Source organism: Ruditapes philippinarum, unplaced genomic scaffold, assembly GCF_026571515.1.
Source record: "Ruditapes philippinarum isolate M1 unplaced genomic scaffold, ASM2657151v2 ctg2819_1_1_1_1, whole genome shotgun sequence".
Lineage (NCBI taxonomy): Eukaryota > Metazoa > Mollusca > Bivalvia > Venerida > Veneridae > Ruditapes > Ruditapes philippinarum.
Genome location: NW_026860390.1, coordinates 34,348 through 56,746, shown reverse-complemented (window position 1 = coordinate 56,746; position 22,399 = coordinate 34,348). Strand labels below are relative to the sequence as shown.

Below are 22,399 nucleotides of genomic sequence, written 5' to 3'. Positions count from 1 at the left end.
ATAGAAGATATTCAATATAAAAGGAAGGAAAAATCGAAAATCTTGTTTATTCTCAATCATGGAAAGAAAACGAAAATAGTTTAGAAACAAAATATTATATTTTATGTGAAATTGAGATAAGGAGTAAAACTAAAACTGAAATAGCAATCAAATTCCAAAAAGTACGCTCTCGGGTAGTGTGTCTAAAATATAAATAAATGACTAATATTTCTATTTCTTAATCTAATTCCCTTCAAAAATGGCGGACAATTGTAAACAATCAGTTCGTTATATGTAAATCTGTTCGCTATAAAAACTCCTAATACAACGAACTAATTCGCTATATGCTTACAAGGAACTCCGGATATAAGGAACAGGTTTTGAATGTCCCAGTGAGTTCGTTATAAGCGGAGTTTACTGTATTAAGGTAAGATACCTGTAATGGGTATATTTAGGAACCTGATCAAGCTTAATATTTTATCAAAGTACTCTATTTATCTTATTCAATTGCAACTTTTCAAAGACATTTACCATCAAGTTTTCAAATTATAAGCATTTTTATGTGAATACCCCCTCCCACTAAATTGCCCCCCAAAAAGTGGGGGTAGGGGTAAGGAATATATATGAAAAAAAAATTTTGCAGCTTTTACCTACAATGTAAGTGTTTATTATGTTTCAAGACATATATTATGATAACAAAATAACAATAAACTGTTCACAAAATGTATTGATTTCAGCCAATTGACTAAAACCTCATCCAAGATTTCTGAAACTTAAAAAAAAACACATAAAAATAGATATAAAATAAGAATTATTATTATTATTTTTTTTAATATTTGGATTGGGGCAAGCAAATTACTTCTATAACTTTTAATACTCTTCCATAGCAATCAAAATATGAAAATTTCATGACCTCTTTCCACATTACTTTTTTGACAAAAATGTGTTTTACAAAATGATGTAAAAAAATTTCGGAAACAAAAATGTACAGCATAGCTGTTACCTGTCTCACTTATCTCTTGGAAAACAGCAGATTTTGTAAAATATGATTATTTATGTGTTTTCTAAACAGAGGCTATCTTAATAAATATACAGTCATTTAAATGAAATCTTCAAATATTGTTTCATAATATTTGTCATGTTCACATTCTTAAAAATTTCATTGCTAAACTTCCAAAATCTTACAGGAAAATTATTGAAATTTATTACAAGAAAAACTATTTCATCACAAGAAACTACTTGAATTCATCGCATCCTCTCAGTAAAATATTGAAATAATATTTAAATAATTTAACTTCCAAAATATCAGAACATAATAACACAAAAGCTGATATATAGAGGATATTGAAGGAGTGTTCAATGTTCAATACTGAATTTAGTACTGGCGAGCAAATTATTATTACATTCAACGAAATGAATCAATGCAGTAACGAACCTACATAAATATTATATTCTATGTATCACATGCACAAAATAAAGACTGTTTGAAGTAAAAAATAATAATTCTCCATTGATGTGCCTTTATTGTAACTCTAACATTTAGGGCGTCTTTACTCTATGTTTGTATAACGGAAATGACATCAGATCTAAATATATGCACATTCGTACAATACCATTTTTATGAAGTCACAACATTGGCACTAGTATATTATAAAATTGCATACATCACATTCTCAAAATCTTGATACTGTTATAGATTTACTTTTAACACGAACATCTTCAACATGAACATTATGATGTCATGATTTGATGACATCAGGAAGTTCCTGATCCAGTTCTGGTTGCTCATAACGGACGAAACTTCCATTTAACAATAAATTTAATTGACCTCATCATGTAAAAAGCAATAAAATGACTAAACAGTCACAGAGTCACAGAATAAACATAAATATTGTTTACCGGTACTTCACATGTTAGATAAAATTATACTAGTATCAACGGGTGTGTGTATTCTACTCATTAGCATCATAGCTTTTATACTAAAACTCATGGCTATGCCACCAATAAAAATGTTGCATCTGACGTTAACTTTATGAAATACATTTTGATCTTACATGCAAATCCAGGATCATCCCTTGTATTTATTTATTTTATTATCTAAACTAAAGATTCATGTACATTTATTAACATGTTCACTATGATAATGTACAGTCATATAACCATCATCAGTTAATTTTATGCCAGTTATTCGTTGAGGTTCTACTGCTATTGGCATTGGAGGAATTAAATATTGATTAAATGAAGCAGCAGTCTTTATTTCTTTAGCTGCAATCTGTGTTATATGTGGCATCTGGCATCTGTGAACCTCGAACTGCAATAAATATATTGATATTGTACTATAAAGTGACAAAAGATGTACCCATATAGGCTAGCATATTGTAATGGTGAAAACTGTTACCCTGTCTGCACAATTACTTTATGCATTAGAAAATAAATTATAGGATTACTAAATTACATACTGTTACTCTCCAGAAATTTAGCATGAAATTGGAATAATGATTATTTCAATACTTTACACAGTTTAGAAATGTGACATATGACTTTTATCTCTTTTCTATATTCAAAATCTGGTTTTAGGAAAGCAAATGTCAACTCCTTTAGATCTGTAGTTTCCAAATCAAATGATATAAATGTAGGATTTTCTGTCTTTACTGGCTTGAACTTTCCCTTAGAAATGCATCTGGTAAGGTCTGTATATCTGGGTCTGCTGTATGACCAATACCTTAAATTGTCACATCATATTATATAGATAGCTTTTATACACAGTGCTTGGAAGTGAAAGGAAAAGCTTGCAAATAATATAAGGTTCTGAAGGGTTTCAAGATCCTTATCCATGACTTAAACATCTAGCACCTTGTATCTTACAGTTATTACCATACAAAATTAAGTGTAGCATGTGTATTACTTAGGCTTATTATAATGATCACAATGAGAGTCTTATTTTATTTTTTTCTGTAGAAGAAAAATGCTTCTGAATCTAGTGCTGCATGCAAATAAATGATAAACACACCTTCAAACATAAAAAACAAGAGCTGTCACAGAAAGTGACAAAGGCCCCCCAAGGATTCTAGTTATTAACCACCTATATTACATGTTAAGTGTGGTGGTAAAAAATGACAAAGTGTGAACCCCAGCAGTGACCTTTAAGCGAGACAAAGAAACCTGTGTCTTGTTCACAACACATAGTTCATCTATGGTGATTTTATTTTTTAAAATAAAAATTGAAACTTTAATGTATATGAAAGTTACAGAGCGGACACTGTATATAACATAAACATTGAAAAAGTTTGAACCTCAGCAGTCCCTGTGGTGGAAAATGTTTAACATGAATGATGGCACATGTATTGAAAAGACTATAAATATATTTTATACACTAAATGCGTTTAACTCAGAAGTGATCAATTATTTTTCGTATTAAGGAGTAAAACAATTTTGACAATAGTCTACAATGGCTTGTTATTTAAATGGCAAAAATATTTTTTAGATACATATACTTAATTCTCAATTAAAGAGATGTAAAAATGTTTTGTGGTAACAAGTTAATTACATACTCCATTTCATTATTTGTAAGCCTCTTCAGCTGACCGTCTCTGTGATTTTGCTCAGACAGCTTCTATCACTTCACCAGCCCTTCTCTCAATTTCCTTAAGATTTTCTAGGCTTATCAGCAAGATCAAGAGTAGCAAAGAAATTGTTAACTTTGACAGCCCCACCAATGCTGTCAATCATTGCTGTAAATATGAAAGAAAAAAAAGCAGTTACAATCATTGTTCAAATTAGATGGTGTATGTTGCATAAACCTTAAATGATAATTTTTTAAAATACGTAATTACCTTTTTAACTGTTAAGTAATGCTTGAAATTTTTACTTTCTAGCACATGAATAAGATTTTATAAATATTAAAATCACTGAGTTCACTAATATGAGCCTACTGTCATGTGTGAAGTAGAGTATTCTAAGACATTAAAGCTGCATATCTCCAGTTTAGCTGACGAGAAAATTAAAATTGAGAGAGAAGTGTTACATATATTGTATTTTTACATTGGAAGTAGCCAGTCGTACAGGCCCGTACTGCTAGCCAAAATTTCTAGCTGTGAGTCACAGATGACTAGCATATATGCACTGTTTAGGCTAGCCGTGCAGCATTTTTTCAATGAAAAATAAATGCAATGCTTGCACTTCATTTTGTTAATACAGTCCAAAGATGTAGTTGTATCATTGTATGACACTTTGCTACTAAATAATGTTTACTTTGATGATTATGTGATGTTTAATTATATTTGAATATATGTATTTTGTGACCATGTGCATTTTGTACACATCTTATGTGAATAAACTATCTATCTATCTATCTAGTATCTTATTAAATTTTAAGCCAGTTACTCACATTTCTTATGACATTTTCAGCCAGTTACTTAATTGCACTTCTTATTATCGATACATTTTCAGAAATAATGAACATATATACATATTTCTATTAATTGATTTTAATGATGTTATTCGGCAATTTATATTATGGCGAGATATCGACAGAATTAAATTTACCTATAATAAAACAGTTTTTGTGAGCTGGTGTAAATTCTGTGATATTTACAAGTTACAATTATTAAAATGAGCCGTGTCACGACAAAACCAACATAATGGGTTTGCGACCAGCATGGATCCAGACTGGCCTGTGCATCCGCGCAGTATGATCAGGATTCATGCTGTTCGCTATCAGTTTGTCTACTTTTTATAGGGGTTGTAAGCGAACAGCATGGATCCTGATCAGACTGTGCGGATGCGCAGGCTGTTCTGAATCCATGCTGGTCGCAAACCCATTATGTTGGGTTTGTCGCGACACAGCTCAAATTACTTTGTCATTATCTTATGCCTCGGGGCCTGGCTGATTAACATTCTAAAATATCTAAATTTGTTTCAAATAAAAAATAATAATTACCAAATCCAAGCTTTGTGTTTATTTCAAAGCAGGACACCCCTTCGATTTGTTCTAGTGTGTTGTTCCATATGAAACCAAATTTACAGCTCCTCACTCTAAATTCGAACACATAACGTACAGATAGCCACCCAAGCCATTTTGAAGCTCCCCCACAATGTTGTCGCTTGTGAGAATAAAGGTCCAAGACGACATTCCTTGCAGTGAGCTAAATTTCTAACTAAATCGTCGAACTCAATCACCCGTCTATCTTTTCTCCACCCACCTGCCGATCCCTTCTGTCGGTGTTCATAAATTGGACAATTACCAATTTTGCACTTACAAGTGTTCAATACGTGAGGGTTATTATAGTCCGATTAAAGTAAAATTTAACGTCAAACAAATTGCAACACAAGCTTTTTTTACATTTTTAGTTTGTTATACACATCATATAAAACAGGTAAAAACCCTAAAAAAATCTAACCATGGCAAACCAGTAAAAAAAGCAATTCAAATTTTGCATTTGTTTCGAGTTTTTATACGGCTCTGCATGTACACCATACACAGAGTTTTATACTGTAACCGGTGTCGAGGTAAACAAAAGTTATGAGGCCGCGCGATTTAAATATATCAAAATTTACACATTTACTACTTGGAGTTGGATTTAGAAGCTGTTGTGCAAAGTATGTATAAATTTTTATATTATATTTACTTGTTTTTACAACTTTTAGCCTCGTACATGCCCAAATATCAAATACAATGAATGAATTGTAATGGGTTTTCGCGTGTATATAAATCAGCGATTATCGTTTAAAACAGTAAAGATTTTGCAATTGTCATGAGATATAAATGATCATTAGCCTATATATTAACATTCCTTTTAATAATAAGATGTTTATGAAGTAGGAAAAATAAAAATAAACAAATTTAAGTTTATCCTGGGTAGCTTCAAAATGTAACTACGGAAGCGTGTTTGGGTAAACAATGCACGAAATCTAGAATAAATTGTTATTAATTTTAGAATCATAAATGCATGATATTTATTAACAGATCATTAGTTTTTGGTATAAAAATGTCATTGTGTATGATAGCTACTATGTTTTCATTTTAATAACATTTGGAAGATAAGAATTGAAAGGTAATACTGAGTGTGATACGAGTATATTATCTTTTTTACATACTAGTGATATATGAGATGTCAGGGGAGTCAAAAACAGATACATAATTTACAATGATTATGTAATTTCAAAATTGTGATTCCAAAAAAGGGAGAAAACTTATTTTACAGTCACAGTTCAAATTGTTGTTGAGCTCCATGGTTTAACCAGAGACATAGATAACATGTTATCTGTGTCTCTGGTTTAACTAAATTGTGCTACAAATATTGATGAGGAGCTATATTCGGAGTTAACTGTTGCTTTGCCAGTGGTAATATATCCCCATTTTGAGTGTTAAATTCGTTGTACAATTTTACAAACACATGAGATAAGATAGTTTCAATACAAACGTAATGAATCAGAGATGTTTGTGCTAATATAGATATCTGTATGTCCATCTACACCGTCTGTCTTTCTGTTTAAAAACATGTCTATCTGCCTTTCTGTCCGTCTGGCTCTCTGTTTTTTGTCTTTACCAAAAAATGAAATTTGATAGTTGTAAAACTTGATTCTGAGATACTGTTAACATCTGCCTATCTTTAATAGGGTTTGTCTATCTGTTTTGTTTTCCTTTCCTTATGCTTTTTCGTCCTATATTTATGAAAACTACAGCATATTGTCTGTGAATCATATTGAAAGTATTGGCCTAAACGAACAGATAACTCAATTATATGAAGACAGTGATTGATAAATAGTTCGGGTGCTTTTTTTGATAAGCCAAAAAATGAAAGCCCTGTCATACCTACAACCATGTGACCACAGGGAAATGCCTCCTTTTATTTAATTCTGTTTCTCTCTCGTCAATAACAGTTACAGATGTAATTTAAATATCTGGTAAAAAAGTGATCCCTCAGATGCATTTAAAAGCAACTTTACATGAAAATTGCAGAGCCGGTTTGATTGAGTCTGTATATGACGGATAATGAAAAGGTGCAACATCCCTCATGCCCCCTAGCACCGGATTGAGCGGTACTAAATTCTCAACACTTTAAAGTGCTGGATTCAATGATCCCGAAAGACCAGAAAAATATAACAATACTGAAGTGAAGTACGGGACAACTTTTTACGGTTGCCACACAGCACTTCACATCTATAAATTTCTGGTAAAATAGGTGATCCCTCGGAAGCCTTAAAAACAGCAAATTTACTGAAAATTACAGGCATGGTTTGATTGAGTCTGTGATCATGAAAGCTGTATTTGACGTTGAACATACGTTTTGCTCTATAGTGCACCCAAATTTATGCATTTCTCTGAAGAGGACTCCACTTTTTGGGTAAAATTTATTTGATGAATAGTATTATTTTTTTAAGACCAGACAATGTTTTTTTTTGTAATCTCTTTTTAATTCCATTTTAGCTGATTGGATGTAAAGCCAAAATGATAGAAAATGAGTATTGTTATCATTACGACGAGAAGAGAAAACTGCAAGAGACCATAATATGATTAGAAGTTTCAGAAACAAGAAAAAAATGTTGAACGTATATTATTTAAGACAATAACTGTGTAAGTTGCAGAAAGAACATAAATTTCGTGGCGATGTTGTCAGTAAAGTTGAAACCTTCGACTTTCATGTTTAAGTAAAACAAGACACTTTAAGCGTGAAGTAAGGTCCTAGGAAGAATCAAAGGCGTAAATGGCCTCCTGACAGCTTAAAATACATACCACCATTGTTGTAACAGTAACAATCATTTCAAGACGTTCTTTTTATGAAAAGTGCAAACACACGACTTGTAAATCTAGTGTGAAAAGACCATCGAAAACAGCAGGAGAAAGCTTTTTAACCACTATGCAATACTTTGAAAGTTATTGAAAGGATAACTTTTTTTTTTTAATGTGACTAGGTGCAGTCGAACTAATGAGCATTATGAGAGATATAGAGATGTGGAGATCACTTAAATATCTCTTTATATAATAAGGAAGAAAACATAAATAGGTTCAACAAGATGTGATGGCATTCAATTTCAAAGGTGAAATATTTTTTAAAGCAACCTAAATGATACATGACATAAAATTGGGCATTTTGAACATATAAAATTCTAATTTTGAAACATTACTAAAGACATAACTACAGCTCATTTTCAGCATTTATTCTTCACTAACTTAATTGTTGTGCAATATAGATAGTTGGACCATCCTGGCAATGATAGATGAATTTTTCTACTAAATCATGTTAAAATTGATAGTTTGCATAACATTTATGGGTAATATTTGATGGATGAGACTTTGGTAACATACAAATATGTAAATGACACAGAAAAGACTAAATAATGAGTTACTTTCAGAAATTGAGTATATTACCAGATGCATTGTTTGTTGTAACTAAGTTTGTTTTCTTTATTTTTTATAAATTATTCAAAAATAGTTCAAAAATGCTAGAATAATGTCAATGTAATTGAATGTAACGTATGTTACATTTTGCTTAAGTGATTATGTTTCTCTATTATTTATATAAGCTTATGTGATATAAATATTACTTGAACCTCTTTTCAATTGTAAATATTAGGTATTTTTAAGATAATTGCAATTTGAAACGTTTTTGCATTATTGTTATGAGTGGGTGGGGTAATAATCTTGTGTGTCACAAGTGAATAAATAATCAAAAAAGAGGCCAAACCTGTTATATTCATTGCAAATTCTATTTTTATGAACACCAATACATGCTGGCTAAAAAACTAACAATCTATAACAGAGAAAGACAAGACAGTCGCCACATATTAGACATATTACGATATTATTTTTTTTTTTTTTTTTTTTTTTTTTTTTTTTTTTTCTTTATCGAACTTTTATTTTCAAAATTCTAGGCCTCTGAGAGGCATCAGAACACAACATATTAAACATGAACAAATGACGTAATACAAATTTGCTATATAACATGAACAAATGACATGATACAGATTTGTTATGACTAGATAAACAGAAAATTATCATATCAGACTAAATTTGAGAAATATCAGACAAAATTTGAGCAATATCAGACACTGAGCCATTTCTAACACATAGGAAAATTTGCTATATAACATGAACAAATGACCTGATACAAAATTGCTATGACTAGATAAACAGAAAATTATCATATCAGACTAAATTTGAGCAATATCAGACAAAATTTGAGCAATATCAGACACTGAGCCATTTCTAACACATAGGTGATAAAAATACATGTTAGCCTTAAGAAACATTAATATATTATCTACACAATACTATTTACTTTCAAAATGTATACATATATTACACACAACCTCGTTTATCATTTGAAAACATGCATTACTTTCCTGCAATAAACAGCAAGTTTAACAAGCTTGTTTTTGTCTGTACTATTCATTAGCAATGAATATTTCAAAGTATTAGGATTACTAGTATATCTTACTGAAATATATTTACGACGCTCCTGCTTAAAAAGTCACACACAAACAGGTAATGAAATTCATCCCCTAAAGAGTTTGTATTACATAAATGACATGTTCTTTTCATCTCTCGGGATACCAAAGAATCTCCCCTTTTCTATAGGTAATCTATGGTTCGTACATCTGAACTTTAAATAGCATTAGACAAATGGTAAGGCAAAGTATCTAGATAATTTTCAAAAACAAAGGAATCTTTGTACATTCTGTAATTAAGGCTTTTACTGGACTCAGCACAAAACTATGCCATTGTTGTAAATATTGATCTCTCAATCTAGTTTTAACAATGTTCTTGAACAATTGCTGTGAAGAAGGTATATTTATACATCCAGTAATTTGACATGCCCAGAGAGTCCAATAAATTGTGTACATAATTGATCCAAGGTAGTTTTACATTGTTTATCATCACTATAAACAACTTATAAGAAACATTATACAATATATGACATATTTTCTCAGGTTTAGCATTTAAAATTCTATTCCAGTAACATAAAAATATGAGCCTTAACATGAATAGAACAAAGGTAGCACCCCTAGTTCACCATATAGCATACAATTAGGAGTGCTTTGTTTTAACCGAAGAATAAGTTTATAGAATTTTAACTGAAATTGATCTATCAAGTCTAAATTTTTCAATTTCCCCACACTTCACTTCCATATAACAAAATGGGTGCTACCATTGTATCAAACAAATGTATTTGCATACTAATAGGCAGGTTCAGCCTTCTAGACTTTACTATTACAGAGAACATTGCTTTTCTAGCTTGTTGTAAACAAGTATTCTTTTTGTTTTTAGTAAATTTAACCATTATACGAAAACTTTACGCCAAGATATGAAAAAGAGTCGACTACTTCTAACATATTACCTTCAAAAATGAAATTAGGAGCATTACGAATACCACGTACATTTTTACAAAATACAACAATTTTAGTTTTTGCAGGATTAACTTGGAGACTCCACATATTACAGTAACTACTCATTGCATCAAGTGCCTTTTGCAATTCATCTGCAGTTTCAGCAAAAATTACAGTGTCATCAGCATAAAAGTAGTATGTACAATTTAAAATAAACCTCAACATCGAAGTTACTCAGAGTATCATTTACTACTGAAGATAATGAAACTAGACCATTATAATGTTGTGACAAAAACTGGTTTAAATCATTCAAAAACAAAGAAAATAGAACAGGCGAAAGATTTTCACCCTTGCCTAACACCTGTATGACTTGTGAAAAAATCTGACATTTTACTAAAGGAGTTCACCTGAACACAAGATTTAGCTTTTTTATACATATCATATATTATTTTATACATTTACCATCAACATTATTACTTAACAATTTTTGCCAGAGTGCAGTTCTATTAATGCTATCAAAGGCTTTCCTGTAGTCAATAAATGAACAATACAGTTTTTTACCTTTAGACAAATACAGATCAATTAACATTTTTAAGGAAAAGATGTGATCTGTTGTACTATAATTCTTTCTGAATCCAGCTTGCTCTTCACACAATATATTATTATTCTCTAAAAAATTATTGAGTCTAGTATTAAGAACATTCGTAAAAAGTTTACCAAAACAGCTCAAAAATTGTAATACCACGATAATTGTCTGGATCAGAAACATCACCTTTATTCTTATATATTGGCAAAATAATACCCTTACTCCATACTTCAGGAAATATTTCCCGAGTCTAAAATGATGTTAAACAAATAGCAAAAAATTTCATACATATTATCTGGTGCATATTTCAAATACTCGTTTAACACATCATCAAATGAAGATGAAGCTTTGTTGTTTTTAAGTAAACGAATGGTTCTTCTAATTTCCTCTACTGTAAAAGGTTTGTCTAAATCTATATTATTCGCAGATACATTTGAAACATTGAAATCATCTGGTGCGTCATTCGCTATATTTTCATTCAACTTACTAAAATGTTCATGGAACGCTTCAGTGGCAATATTATTAACAATTTCTTTTTTATTGTTACTGTATTGTGTTTAACATGCTCCAATACGCCTTTGGGTCTTTGTTTTTCAGCCCTTTAATTTTGTCAACAATTGCCCTCTGAAAATTCCTTAACTTTTTATTAAGTTCTTTCTTATATTTTCTGCTAGTATTAACTAATATTTCTCTATTTCTTTTGGAAGGTTTTTTACGAAAAATATTTTTACACTTGTGATAATCAGACCGAGCATCTATGCACTAACTATCAAACCAGGTATTTGATGGCTTTCTAGGTTTACTAATAACATGCCTTTTCTTAAACAAATTACAATCTTTAGCAGCATCTGTTAAAATAGATGTTACCTTCTCAGTTAACTGATTAACAGAGTCATCTGTATACTGTTGATTACCAAAAACATCCTTAAGTACATCTAACAAGTTAGAAACAACATCCGGGTCAAATTTATCTCTATAATCAGTATTTGCCTCGGTTATCCATATAGGTTTACAGTAGAACTCATCGCTATTACTGTTAATATCAATACCTGCATCATCAGTATTATCATTATTTGGTTGGATACCCAAATTAAGACAAAACTCTATAGCACAATGTACATCAGATAATATTGGATCAAATTGTAATATGTCAAACCTAGTGATACAAGAAAACAATTTCCCTGACAACAGTAAGTAATCAATTAAACTGCCATCGCCTTTAATACAAGTATGTTTACCAATATACGCATCAGCTCCACACCTTCCATTGGCGATAAAAATATTCAACGCCTTACATAGGTGAGTAAGTCTATAACCAAAATTATTGCATTTTCTATCCATGGAAAAACGTTCTATAGGAAAACCTAGATCGCTTAAATTATTTAACACCATTTGTTGCACAGTAATATCATCAAAATTATCATCCGAGATATATTTATCATAGACAGTGGAATCGGTAAGAACTCCCGATCTCGCATTGAGGTCACCAACTATACAAAACTGACAATTAGCATATTTAACACTTAAATCAAGAATGGTAATTTCTAAACTATCAAACAAGTCAATAGATGATCCATACCTAGATCCTTCAGGTGGTATATAGGTATTGATAAATATTATATTAGATACATTGCATTTCAGGAATAAAAAATTTTCTGTGCTACAATCTAACCGAGTAAAATTATTTGCTACATTTTTCTTAATAAAAATTCCAACACCACCGGACCTATTTCTACATTTCTCTCTGGCTATTTGTAGAAAGTCATAATCCTTGAAAAACAATTTGATCATATGCATCAAGCTTAGTTTCACTTAAAAACAATACATCATATCTTGATACAAAAAAAACAAAATCTGGGTTTTTCAGCTTTGAGATTAACCCACAAACATTAATAGAGCAAAATTTTAAACTGTTACTGTGATCATTAGTACAATAAAAGTGATCATGGTTTATAACATGATTTACATCTGACGATGTTAAACTATCAACTGAAAAAACTTTAGAACTGTTAACAAGATTAACATTTAAACTATTATTGTCAATTTCACTGATGACAGAGTCATTGTTAATGTTCTGTGCCTCTCCGTGATCCTATTCAAAGGCCTGCAGACCTAACCTCGCGTAGTCTACCTCCATATCAAGCTTGAATAGATCTTCTGGTGAAGAAATTGTATAGTGATTATTGTTAAAAGAACAATGGATATTTCCATCCCTAGTATGCACCTTGGAGACCGCTTTGTTCTCTTTGATGTAGTTTAAGAGTTTCATACGCAAGGGAGACAGATCCTCAGTAATAAACACCCCAGAATACGTGGCGCTGAGAGAAACACGACTCTTCAATGAAAACAGCAACCGAATAGGAACCCTGGAGACAAATCTAACCAGAAATTGAGATTTGGAGCTGTTAGCAGCATGACACGTGCTAATATCGGATACATCAAATGGTGAGATATCGCTATCCAGGTTTTCCTCTAGAACACTAAGTAATGATTCGTCAATGGACCCGTCCGTGTTGAGATGCTTCAAAATGATATCCTCCACGCTATCACCCGACCTATTTTTATATTACGATTTTTATGCCTGGACAGGTACTCGTAAACTACTTGCCAAAAGTCAAGTTTCCGATGGTATATTTTTTTAGGGTTTTACTACAAGGTCCATGCATATATATTGATTGCAAAATACTAAAGAAAGCATGTGTTGCAATTTGTTTGATGTCAAGCTACATATACTCATAACTTTAGTGGCCTATTATGATCCACAAGAATATTAGGTTCTTTTCTCAACTTGCGTTTGTTAAAGGCCTTTTTTTGTCTATTTTCTTTCATTTTCACTTTTTTTTTTTTGGGTCTTTTTCTGAAAAACCCTTTACGTCCCTTTTTAGGGTTTCCCCAAAACCCGGTTTTACAGCAAAGGGGTTTTTTCGACCCTTTTTCCGTTTTAAAAAAACAAAAATATTCTTTTTGATAATTTTCATTTTATTTATCCAAAAAATAAAATTTTTTTTGCATTGGATATTAAAAATACGGATAATTTTTTCATTTAAAAAATAAAAAAAAAATCTGTTTACGGAAAAAGGGGGGAGAGGTAAATTAAAGGCCGATAAGTTGGGAAGCCCGAACCTACCCCCGGAAAAAACCCATTTCCTTCCCCCGGATCTTAAATTTTAATTAAAATGAAACATTGGAAACCAAAAAGGGGTAATTTAAATTTCTCGAGGAAAAACGTTTTTTCAAAAATGTTTTTTGGGGTTTTTTTTATCCCATTTTAAACTTTTGCAAAAAAACAAACACAATATGAAACCCTAGAATAAATGAACACATTCCCCATGTTTATGCCCGACAGACAGTGCGATAACTAAAGGGCTGACAAGTAACGTTCACGCACAATGTTATTACGGGTATACGATTTAACTCTTAAATATTTTTAATAGAAAGGTCCGTAAACCATGATATAAGGCATGTACGCCGTAACCGTTGCTAGGTGTCTGCACCGTTTTCGAGACGAAACAGAAAGTAGACAAATTTCGACAAAACAAATAGACAGAACAATTGTTGAAATTGCACAGATGATTTTATACATCAACTGTAATAAACAAGAGTATTCACTTTAATATAAGTGTCTTTGTACGGAGATTGATTAAAAAAAAACACTTCTCTCGGTTCAAATTTCATGTACATTTATTTACAAAGTTTTTTTGTAAAAAATCATATATATCAAATGTAACATACATTGTGAACTTATTGATCTTATAGTGAATTTATTTTTACGTTGCATGCAAATATTCCTCTTTTACAATATAAAACGTGTTTGTCTGAATACATAGAAATAAAATGACACGTACCTTCTTGTTGTTTACGTTCCTCCATATTGGATGGAAGCACCGTATCACGGAAAATCTGCACCGTTTCACGAACCCGACAGTGGTTTTGCTATATGAAATACATTTGGCTGTGTCAAAAGTGACTGGTTTCGAATGTCATGTATATCTCTTTCCTTTTCTCGGCAGTTTACTGTGACCTATAACATAATGGTGCCGATTTTGCTGAATAACTTACTCGGCTTATAGCTAAAAGCATCACATTAAAGGCAACAAATTGCGCATGGCAAGGGCTTTACTTAGAAGTTTTCGAAAAGGTCCTTGCAAGACAATATAAGTTGGATAATGTAATCATTTCGTCTTCCCTTCACCAACCTAATTATACAATACTATTGTCTGAGTTTCTGCGCCGATTTCGGGGATGAACTTAACCATGATGAAAGAGTGGCAAATCGTCTTCAAATAAGCACTAAGCGTCAAAATGTAAAAAATTGTTGGTAATTTACATTGGTTGTATGTGCGTTTGCAATATGAAAATTGTTCTCTTTCTTCTCAATATTTAACCTCTTAATACAGTTTCAAAATTTGCATAAAAATAGCAGGAATCTAAAGGCGTGCTATTTAAAACTTTACGAGACCATGATTGTTAAGATTATAAACACGACCAAATAAAACTGGCTCAGACTAGAAAAAGATAACAATAGCCGGAGTTGTTTACTCAAAATTGCGTTTTCTACAAAGATAGATTTAATTTAATTAACGACACCAACCCTTCACAATATCCAGCGTCACAAAGATACATTTAAATGCAACATAAAATAATGTGGATCAAAAACTGCAGTTTACCAAATAGACATTTAAACGTGAGGCAACATTTCCAATTATGTACGTCTTATTCTGGAGTCATGAAGTTATACAAATTCAGTGTTGCATATATAAACGGAAAAGCAATCGCAAACAATGTTTTTCCGTTGTCTCTCGTTTGTCCAGTATTAATCGTCAATACTATTTTTTACTCTTTAAAAAATGGCTGTCTTGACTTTTAAGATTCGTTTAAAATCTAGTGTTTAAAGTGTAAAAGAATATATTTAGACTTGTTTACATTTGTTACCCATTTGCAGTGTACATTTTTCTAAACAACCACACAGGAAATGAATTTTTTTAAAAGTGGTGTAACAACAAGACAAATCTTATATTCGCATGTGTTAGTGCAATAAAACACTATTTGTCACAAAAAAGAACGCAGGTTTTATACAACAAATGAATCCTAACCATTCTTATGCATTCAGTGCAAACAATTCAAAGGTTAACTGTTTAACGCAGTAACAATCAGTTTTGTACATAAGAATCCATATTTACATGTTCCTAAAGTTTGGTCTAACGTCTATAAACATCAATTGCAAACATGCTATTTTGTTGCAAGTGTAAGATGAGACAAGTAAAAGAAGCTTGCAGTTCATTCTATATCTGTATAGTATTACTTGATATATACCACTTAATTTACCACTTGTATACCACTTGTTTTAATTATGTATATGTATGTATATTAACTGGCTTATCTTTTGTTTAATATAGGTTTATTTTTGCATTGTACTCTTGTAATTATATTTAATTTTCTATAATATAATTGTATATTTGCATACTTTGCTTCATTTAATAATAATATTTGTTTGCTTCACCTCGCAAACCTATGACAATAAGTAAATCGTTTGCTTTCTTATAATCACATTTTCAAAGTATGCGATTTTTGTCTCGTGCTCTTGTAATTATATTTAATTACCAATTGTATTTTTTGCATACTTTGTTTTATTCAGTAATAATATTTCGTTGCTTCACCTCGCAAACCTGGGATAATAAGTAAATCGTTTGCTTCTTATTATCACATTTTCTTTAAAGCAATATTCAGTTTTCAAAGTATGCGATTGATATACTTGGTTATTCTCCTCCGATGTTTTTATATGAAAAAAAGAGAAACAAATCTGTTAGATATTGTTGAACATATGTTTTCCTTGTTATCGCTCTTTGACTCTGTGCTACATGTTTTTAGTGTATATAGATTTGTTATCGCTCTTTTTCTCGCATGTTATCTCCCTTTTGACTCTGTGTTATATGTATTTTGTGTATATATGTGAATCCGTATTATATGTTTTTCATGTTTATAGAAGTATTACAGCCAGCATTTCAATGTATTGGGGGGCAGGGGACATATCCGAATGATGGCCCCGGTAAAAAATATTTGTAACTCAGACATGGTGTTTTAAAGGTACTGGAAACTTTCTCAGTCATTGTAATTCTTTCCTGTTTGTGTGTAGGAAATGAAAAGCATTTTTGGGTTTTTACCAAAAATAGAATTTTGTTAGCTTTGTATGCATATGTGACTCTCAAAATGGAGGTGAAAAAATTTAAAACAACAAGCTATGACAGTTGGGCAGCACACCACACTTATTGAACCCAGAGCTTCGAATGGCCAGGGATGATTTCTCGGATATAGTGACTATTGTGGATTAAAATATCTGGTTGTCTTTAACTTTGTTTTGTGATATCTTTAATTTAATATGATCATTGGCAAATTCAAAAACATGGTTTGAAATCACATGCTGTTAATTATAGATGTCAAGGCCGCATTTTTTTGTAAAAATTGCTTTTAAACAGCATGCTCGGTGAAAACAAGTAGTTTTACAGGGGCTACAAACTTCATGCATGTTAAGGGAGTTGCTTGAGTAGTGACAAAGTTTCCGAAGCCCGTATAGTTGCAGGTTTTTTACTTGCCTGAGGGATGAAATATGTTGTTTTGGGTCTCGGACCACTGTAAATTTTTGACTTTTACGGAATGAATTCGAACCTTTTCAACTGCCTGGCTGTTGCACATCGGATGATGTCATTACAGATTTGCAATGTTATGACATATATGATCTTAACAAAATATGTTTTCTTTTTCCAGGTTGTGTAGTTTGGGATTAAGATGTTTCGGTATTACACTTGGATATGTTTTCAATCGTATACATGTACTGATTATAAAGATCCTTCGATATAGGGAACTGACATATACGTATTTGATATGTAGTTTATTTTACAAATCAAAATGCATTTAATTCAAATATAATATAATGTGTGTTATTCATTTTTTAACTTTGTTATTAGTTAAAATAAATAACAGTGTTCAATAAGCCTGCATTTATAGCTGGTGAGTGTATGGTTAAGAGCAATTAAACATAAACATAACCTTTTTATTTTTTCCTGACATAAAAAGTAAGTTAGAAAAAAAATGACAAAATAATGATTTATGATTCCAAACTTATTGGCAAGTTACTCAAAAAATATCATCTTATTATATAACAGTTTTAATTTTTAAGATTTTAGATCAAAATCTAATATATAATACACCCTCGATAAAATATAAACGAGTAACAAGTAAAACTTATGATTGCAGTCTAAAGTTGGTTTAAATATATGATTTTAATAAATGTTATTAACTCTTGCGAACTCAATTAACCCACCAAAAACAATTTGAATTATGTTTTCTGCTATACATCAGACAAAAAAAGGTTTTATAAAAACTAAAATATATAACGGCCACTTGTTTATGGTCTGTTTAGTGCAATAAATATTAATTTATTGTGCAACGAACGGTATGTCAGTTCTGTAAGGCAAATCTATCTTAAACCGTAATTATACTTTCAGTGCGAAATACTCAAAGGACAACTGTTTAACCCATTCAAATGATTGTTTGAACCCATAGGTATCCGCGATCACATACTTAAAAGACATAAGGCATACCTGTTAGTTCTTACGTATTCAATTATGAAAACATGAATAAAATAGTACATAAAAATAAATTATTTTAAAGTATCCCTTATTATATTTTTATCTTTAAATGATTCTGTTTTGTCATGTATAAAATAAATCAAAAATGGCATTTGGAACTCATCAGTTGAAGTGGGTATCACTACTTTGTACAATAAGATAAATAGTGTAATATATATAAATTTAAAGATTGTGTTGGTTTATATAAAACGTGACATGGAGCAATTTCAAAAATCATAGGTTGTTGTGTTGTTTTTTATAAAATAATCTTCTGAATAGATTTTCAGATTACGGTTATATTATCCAGCGTCCATTTTTGGATTTTGTTAATATCCAATGTGGAGATAACAAGATGAAATGTAAATGTTAGGTATCCAACGGCATATATCTTGGTCAAAGTAAACTTGCTGAATCTAAAGTGTATCGGTTCCTAAGAGAAAACCAGCTGTTTGCTTTGAGACAAAGACAAACCTCAAAATGTACAGGTAAATAGCTTATAAATGAAAGTATAACCAACAAATTAAACATAATTATGACATATAGAATTAAACATGACTTTAGTATTATGACCTTTAATATAACTGGGAGTGTTCTGCCATAAAAAAGAACAAAAAAAAAAGCAGAAAAATATTTGTTTGATTTATTTATAATTTGTTTACTTTAAGCATTGTTAAATGTTAATTATTAGTACTACTTTAAGGATCATTTAAGCTGTCTAGATGAGTAGCTGGTGGATTAATTGTTATTGTTCTTGGCAGACACAAATGGTTTATGTTGGCATTAACATACATTTTAATGATATAGAAATGATTATAACAGTTATATTTCTTATTTATTCATGTTTTTTTTTTGTACATTGTTAAGAATTTATAAAGAAAAGCAGGAAGAAGTATGTCCCGATAATCATAAAATATCCAGTTAAACATCTTTAGTTTGGATTTACAAAAAAAATCAAAAAATCAAGAGATTTTATTTTTAAAATTCATATAAACAAACTGTTTTTCTATAATAGTCAATAAGTATCATTGTATACTTTTCAATGTCACAATGTTAATAATCAAATATTTGGTCTAGTATAAGGAAAGCAAACACATTTCACGTATAATCCTATATCAAAACTATGGAAATCTGAATGTGCACAACTTTATTCTTATCTACATGATTTCAAAGGTAATTGAGATATTTATTGTTAAAATTAACAACAACAACGTAAACGTCTTTCCGCGTAAGTAAAAATTATGGTAATTTTGTCATGCCGTTTAATCACTTTCACTTATTAAAATGCAGACAAACTGAAACAAAAATGGAATTAAAACGGAAAAACAATTTGTTATTTTTTTTAAAAATTAATCTCCTTTTATTTTGTTTTACTTTAAAACGGACGGGTAGAATATTTGCTTTTGCCTATTTATAGTACACACGTTAGGAGTTTACATCAAATGATTTAGCAGAGAGCTTAAAAGTCATTAAATCAATGTCAGTTACCCTAGAAAAAGCAATTACTGATGTATTTATTCAGTCTTCTCTAAATAGTTTACATATTGAACAGCCAGAGAAGCTGTTAATCATTTATTTTGAGAGATTTTAATTACTCATAAGTTTTCTTAAGACGCCATGATCACTTAAAAAGACACACTTATTAGTTAATGTATGATATTGTAAATAAGAGTAAAGATGTTCGTTGTTATACTAGTATTTTATGAAAGAGTTTAGTTAACTCAACGCAATACTTCGTAAATTATGAATTATTAAAATGTTAATATTTACAATTATAAATTAGCCATGTATAATAGAGTTATTATTTTGTTTTCGATAACACATACTCAACCAAAACCGCTGTACTGATTGCTTTAATCAACAGAAGACACAGAAGGCTCAGGTAATTGACAAATAAGTAACGTTTGGAAACTTTAAAAGTAAACAAAGTAAAATAATGAAGATTGATATTTAGATTGTTTTGTCGTTTCTTTCTGTATTTTACGCTGATTGTAACATAGTTTGCTCATATCATTGATAACCAACAAGTAATATAATTAATGTCTTCGCAACTGATTGACTTCTTCACTAGCACGATATCTGAATCGGTCTTAAAGAGACATTACTACTTGGCCGAATGTCAGAGATCACTTTTCGCCCCCTGTTGAACCAAGAGAAAAGTCAAATTATCAAATTATTTTTGTCCAATACTCTGATTGGAATCAAATGTTACGAAGCAGCATACTATGAAGATAATAACACATTCTGACGTTTGTTCAAATAGATGAATAAGGATTTCATACCGAAAGCCCGAAAAGGCAAAAGAAAAATGTTGCAGGATCTGTTTGATTGTTAATGACCGATCTTCGAAAAAGAAGGCTACCGTTTATGTCCATAGCAAGTCTTAGGCACTATTCAGCATTCCAATAGTAATAAAATATTCAAATGATTCATAGCTCTGTAAATTTTCTTGTCAAACGAAGAAAATATAATAAGCATTTATGTGTAAATATAGTTCTGAACTGTTCTTGGAACTTTTGTTTGTTTAAATTTTGTTATATAATTATTAATCGCCTCATTCACTGGTGACTCCATCGTTAAACATACTATTTAACTTAATAAACGGTTAAATGCAACATTCTATAACATTACATCGGTTGATATCAAATCATTTTGTATCTTCATCAGTCGCCCGATATAATATTCTATTATTCTGAATAAATAGTTTCGAAAACCTATTAAGCATTTGAGTAAGTGTAAGCCAAAACGGAACAAACTATCTATAGTACAAATTATCCGTTTGCTCATAAGGACTGTTTGGTAAGGCCGATAATCGATGCAACCTTTTCATTGTTACGGGTTATTCTGGGATCAATCTTACTAAAGTTCAGATCTGCTCATTTTTTTCCTGTATATCTGGTGACGACCGTATACGTTCCTTATAATTAGGATTACCCGAGAAAGTTATTTTTAGCCATGCAATCAAACCGGTTTTTACAAAAATGCATAAGAAGAAGTATCAAAACCGTTATCTAAGGAAGTTAACAAATTGTTTATTTTTGTCAGAAACAAATTGTTTGAAGTGATTTTTAACAAATTATTTTGCAATAATAGAATCAATTTTAATGGGCAGGAATATTTTGCCAATAAACCTGTCGGCTATATGGACAACGCCATGTATGAAATCGTGAAAATTACCTTCTCAGTATTGGTTTTCCAAGGTTTAAAATAAGAAACCGCATTGCTTTCAATAGTATGATAGCTCGCCAATGATTGGCTGTAAAAAGTGAAAGGTCGCCAGAAATGACTTCGTATTTGGTCTTGTTGAGATCAAAAAGCGGAACGTTATCTAGAGCTGATTTTAATTAGATTGATTATGGCACAAACAGTGTTAAAAATAATTTCCTTTGTGTATTGTAATGTATTCAGCAGTACCTTTTAGCAGTAGAAAGCTGATCACGTGCTTTATTTCTACTAAGGAAATAGAATTATTTCTGATCGAATTTTCTGAAATTCAAAGAGTCAATGAAAGACTCTGAGCAACAACGAGATAAGCTATTTAGATCTCATGAAGCCTACTTTCTGGCTGATTATTTTCGGGACAAAGTACAAATTCTATCTCAATAGACAATAAATGATTGTCTAAGATAAAAACAGATAAAACATATAGATATTTATACTTTTATACAATAAACGTAGAACAACAGAACCACTTTTATCATTCAAAGGTTATTTTTCTTTAAAAAAATCTGGACGTAATAATAACGTAAACACATTTTATTTCAAACAACATGTTTACAATATTTCAAACAACCAAGACATGTGTTAATCATTAATGATAGAATTGATAATAACATTTGGTGAATATAATCTTCGTATATTAATATAACTTATTTTAACACTT

General features: G+C 30.7%; 1 long non-coding RNA gene across 1 annotated transcript; it reads right to left on the bottom strand.

Moving 5' to 3' along the window:
- Window positions 1-2,471: 2,471 nt before the first annotated feature.
- LOC132759897 (uncharacterized) lies at window positions 2,472-5,263 on the bottom strand. The gene is made up of 3 exons (XR_009629785.1): window positions 4,919-5,263; window positions 3,531-3,710; window positions 2,472-2,701 (listed from the first exon to the last, which is right to left on the bottom strand). It is a non-coding gene; the product is annotated as an uncharacterized LOC132759897 (long non-coding RNA).
- Window positions 5,264-22,399: the final 17,136 nt, after the last annotated feature.